A 5305-nucleotide genomic window follows, 5' to 3' on the forward strand; every position below is an offset into this window, starting at 1 on the left:
GCCGGGGGCGGGCAGGAGGCAGCCCAGCAGGACCAGCAGCATCTCCGGTCCTCCCTCTGCTTCCCGCCGCTCCTAGTTCCACAGGGAACGCCGGTGCCCGGTCTCCCTGGAAACCACGTCGTCTTTGCGAACAAAGGTAAATTCCGACGGCAAGGCGAGGGCCAGCCGTGGCCAGCACCAGGCTTTGCTGCCAGACAGGAGCCTCTGAGGATGCCCATCTGGAGGTTTCTGTGCTGCTCCAGGCGGCTCAGCTCTCCTGGTGGCGTTTGCCACGTGTGAAATGGCTCCCAGGCTGGAATGGGAGAGTCAGAGAGAGCAGCACGGAGAGAGGGCAGGGTGTGCAGGAATCCGAGTCCCGTTTCCACGCTGGAGAGCTCAGCTGGAGAGCTCAGCCACGGGGAGGCCTGCGGGCAGGCACCTTTGTCATGGTGCGTGTGCACTGGCAGCAGCCTTGCAGTGGCCCAGAGAGAGGGGCCCAGACAGCTCCTCCCAGCACAGTGGAGGCAGCCAGACACTCAGCCAGGGCGGGAAGTGCAGTGAGCAGCGTCTTTGGGGTAGCAGTTCTGATGTGCCATATGCAATGAAAAGCCAACACCTTCCTCTTCAGTGAAGAGAAAGCTGGTGGGATCCTGTCACTGCCCAGATGGCCAGCTTTGCCCTTCCATGCCAGGCTTCCACCCAGCTTCTGAGCACCTCGGGCTGGATTATGGGAGGTTGAAAGCTACCAGGTGTTTGAGGAATACTGCTAATGTGAACAAGAGACAAAAACTATAGCAAAAATTCCAAACAAGAGCAAACGAAAACCACAGGAAAAGTGAAGGGTGCAAAAATACACATGGATAGCAGAAGACTACTCCAAACACCACAACAATTAGATAAAGATTGCTTTTCCCAGACAAGAGGAGGCTGCTATGTAAAAGAAAAGGCACGGATTAATAATATGACTGCAGGACCCAGCTGGGGTGGCTCAGTGGTTGAGCATTGACCTATGAACCAGGAGGTCACGGTTCGATTCCCGGTCAGGACACATGCCCTGGTACGGGCTCGATCCCCAGTGTGGGGCGTGCAGGAGGCAGTCGATCAATGATTCTCTCTCATCCTTGATGTTTCTGTCTTTCTTTTTTCCTCTGTGAAATCACTAAAAATATATTTTAAAAAGTGTGATTGGAGGGATTTAAAAATTCCACAGAAGTACTGGGAGATAAAGTTTCAGAAATCCCCCAGACAGAAGTATAAAAATAAAACAACACAGAGATGAGAAACCAGAAAAAGGTGAAATTAGATAATCAATCCATGCAGTCCCATGTCCAGCAAACAAGTTTCAGAAGGAAAGAACAGAGAACGCAGAGGAGAGGGGATCATTTAGAAAGACGTTGGGTGAGAAGTATACACAGGGGTACAGTCTAGCTTACAGGGAGGGGGTGCAGCGGACAGGCTCAATAGTCGGATTGGAGCAGAGCAGCAGTGGAGTCGGTAAGTTCTGGCTGCATGGCCAGCTGGGCTCTGAGGTGGGAGGACGGTTCTGAGTACTGCAGAGCTGTTGCTTTCCCACCGGCTTTGGGTGGTTTGGGGTAAGGGGCTGGCCTGCTTTATTCTATGCAGGCAGTGCTGGAAATGAGGCCCTGACTCCCTGAACCACAGCTGGGAAAGCGGTGCTCCCTCCCATGATGCCCTGGGTAGGGCTCAGTACACAGGAATGAAGGCCTGCTGCTCACTGCATTTGCCATCGCCTCTGAGGTGGCCACACCCAGCCCGTGTGTGGGGGAGGAGAAAACGGAACTAACAGAAATGATATAAGGAAGGTTTTAGAACTGAAAGGGCCTGCTGAGAAGGCATCGAGGGCCAGGAGTAAGAAACCCCACACTAAAGCGTAGAGGGAAAACAGACCACGTACAGTGGCCCAGTAACCAGAACGCCTTCAGGCTTCTCAAGAGCAGGATAGGAAAGCATTAGACAATGCTGTCACATTCTGGGAAAAATGTCCCATCTTAGAATTCTCTACTCAATAAAACGTCAGTCAAGGAAGAAGAAAGACAGAGGCTATTTCAGCCAGCCAAGCTTTAAACTGTGTTACAGAAGACCGGAGAAGAAACCAAGCCATGCTTAGAGAAAGGGAGTTACACTTTAATTATGCGCAGGCCCAGAGAAAAATGTGTCTTTCAAGTTCTGGGCCCCCCAACATGGAGGAAACTTCTCTATTTATACTTTTTCCAGTCCTTTGTCTCCCAAATTTGGAATGAGACTTCTGGGCCTTCTGAGAAAGAAGGCCTGAGTGCTGGGAGGGGCCATGACACCATAACTCAAGGCCTGGCGCCAGCACTGACAACTCTGTCTGGGGCAGAGTTTATGGCCTCTCTGGAATGGGAATAGTCTTATTTTCCCTATTATTTAATTCAGCAAGCGTTTACAGAAGCCAAAATAGCAGGGTTAAAATTTCAAACAGCAGTTTTTATATAAGATAGATGCTTCAATGGACTTCTGTTGCCTTTTCTCAGAAAGCGATGAAAGGATGTGCTCCAACTAAAGGAGCAAATCATGCAAGAAAGATGATGCAGTGGAAGTCAGGAAATGGAGGCTAATCCTGCAGAGGGGCGAAGAGAACTGTGGTGACAGTCAAGGCTCCCCTCAGGAGGCGGTCGAAGCTGTTGGCTCTCCCTGGGTGCAATAGGCCTGGAGTGGGTGGCCTAGGTCAGCTCCCTCATGGCTTTGGGTTCCTTACTTGGGCTTTTGTTTGGGGGTGAAATGATCAGAGTGGGTCTTTAGAGTGCTTTGGCATCAGAAAACTCCACTTAAGTAAAGAGAGTATTTGAGCCTGAGGTTTGGGGTACAGCCCGAGACCCTTATCCCTCAGTTTATTGTTTTCCTTTGAGAAACTTGAGAGGAGAGCCGAATTTGGGTGTCACTTTGTTTGTGACCCAATGCCATCTCAATTCAACCCCACCTCCTAGCATCCATTGGATAATGTTGTCCTGGCTCTTTGAAGTGACATTTAAACATAAAGTTACAGTAACTATGGGCTGGGGGAGATTTTATTCCAACCCAATGCCTGTGGTTGACAGTTCTTCATCTACTCATTTTCTAGTCTCCATTTGCTTGTCCTGATTTCTTCTCTTATTTCTAATGTAAGTCAATTACATTTGTATACTTGGAATTCATTAGGAATTTGGAATGAATTAGGAGTGCCAATAATAAAGGCAGCCTTTTCTATTTTCTAGGCATTTTGTTGAGATAATATGCATCAATTTGAGAGCATATCCATCTTATTGTGCTTCCAGTCACTTGGGCATGTTTAATACCTCTGACATAAAACAGCCCTTCCCGTTTGAAGACAGAAATCAAGCTGCTTCTTTTGAGGCTAAATATCATCTCTCCAACCCAAGCGTTCCTTTAGGTTCCCACCTGAGAATCTGGTTTCATGTCATGAAAAATTCTGGTTGTTCGCCTCTCCTACCTTCTGATCGCTCTTCTCTCAAACCACCCCTGTGTGCCTGGCAGAGCTGGTGTTACGTCCTCCTGCTTCCTCAACCAGTACAGGTTTCCATGTGTACTAGCTTCCTGGTGCTGCATAACGAATGATCGCAAACTTGGTGGCCGGAAGCATACCCACCTGTCACCTCCTGGAGTTTGGCCTTGGCTTGCTCTCTGCTCAGGGTCTCACCAGCTGGATTGTGATGTTGTGCATCGTAACCTGATCACAGGAGTGAAGCTCCTCATGCTCACAGTGGGCCTCATGCTCAGGGGGAGAAGAGTATACTGAGTGTGGACACCAGAGGACAGCCATGCTGGGGACTATCTCAGAATTTTTCCTCACACACCCCAAGCCCAAATGTCTATCTTTTGGATCTTTAATGTTGTCACCAGCTCCCCTCCCCACACAACTAGTCATCAATTTGGGTTAGAAAATTGTGGCTCCTCTGTTTGCAAATAAGTTAGTTGGAGGCATAGCTGCGATGCCATGCTGACACTAACTACAGGGGTGAGTGCATATGCATACGACTGCCTCACGGCAGACACAGCTACAAGCTCTGGGCTCCCAGGCCACCTTCACTCTGACCCACTGACTACACATTTGTGGGTTCTCACTGGCCCCTGAGCTTCGGTAATTCACTAGAAAGATTCATGAAACTCAGGAGAATACGGTACTCATGATTACAGTTTTACTGTTAAGGATACACATCACAAGCAGCCAAATGAAGAGACACAGGGGGCAAGTCCGGAGGGTCCCAAATGTGAAGCTTCTGTGCTTTCGGGATACGCCATCCTCTTGGTACATTGATGTGTATCAACAACCAGGAAGCTCACGTGAGCCTCAGTCCCATAATTTTTATTTGGTTTCATTATATAGGTGTGACTGCTTAATTCACTGGCTATGTGATTGAACTCAGTCTCCATCTCCCTTCTCTGTAGGTTTGGCTGATATCACCTGGCTCAAAGTCCCAACCTCTAATCACCTGGTTGGTCTTTCTAGCCTGGCCAGCCCCCATTCTGAGTCATCGCCTTAGCATAAAGCCAGCAATAAGTCCACCATACGTAGCAAAGACAACCTACCGCTCAGAAATTCCAAAGATTCAGAAATGAAGACTGGAGCCAGAGATGAAGGCCGACAGCACAGGAAGTCATTATTACTCGTGAGCATTCACAAGGATCCAGGCGCGGTGCTGCTTCTGGGGTCTCTTGGAATCTTCTAAGAGGTCTTTAAGTTTCAGGCACAAGCTTTTGATTCACAGGTGCTGAGTTGTGGGATATTAGGGTAGTAGCAGTGGGAGATTAGGGACAAGTAAAACATTACAAGGGCATCTATCTTCGCAAAGTGCAGGACCAAATTAACTCGGTTGGCACACTCTCTTAGAGGTTATTGACCTGTAAATTCTCTCCCATTGTTACAAGGAACCTTGGTGGAGAGAGTACTTGATAAATCCAAGAGGCTGGTATCTACTTAATCAATGCCTTTACAAGAGGTAAGATTTAGTTGTTTGATTTTTAAATAAAAAAATTAGAAAAAATTCATCACCAGATGACCCATCATAAATAAAATATTCATTTCATTATCTTTCTAGTTAAAACTCATGTCTTGAAATGCTTTGTTGTATCTACTTAAATGATCAATGGGGTGCCCGGGGGATTTCTCCTGCAGAATTTGTTGGTAGAGAACATTAAAATTGCATGCAGCCACTTTTGTAATTTTAATAACATTCAGGAGAACTTGGACTGGAATTAGAAGGAATTTAAAGTGCGATGCTTCTTCTGGGGAAGGTTGAGGCCAGGATCCTTTGGTATTCAAGGAGGCCAGGTCAAGTGGCCACAG

The sequence above is a fragment of the Myotis brandtii genome, unplaced genomic scaffold (genome assembly GCF_000412655.1).
Source record: "Myotis brandtii unplaced genomic scaffold, ASM41265v1 scaffold488, whole genome shotgun sequence".
Lineage (NCBI taxonomy): Eukaryota > Metazoa > Chordata > Mammalia > Chiroptera > Vespertilionidae > Myotis > Myotis brandtii.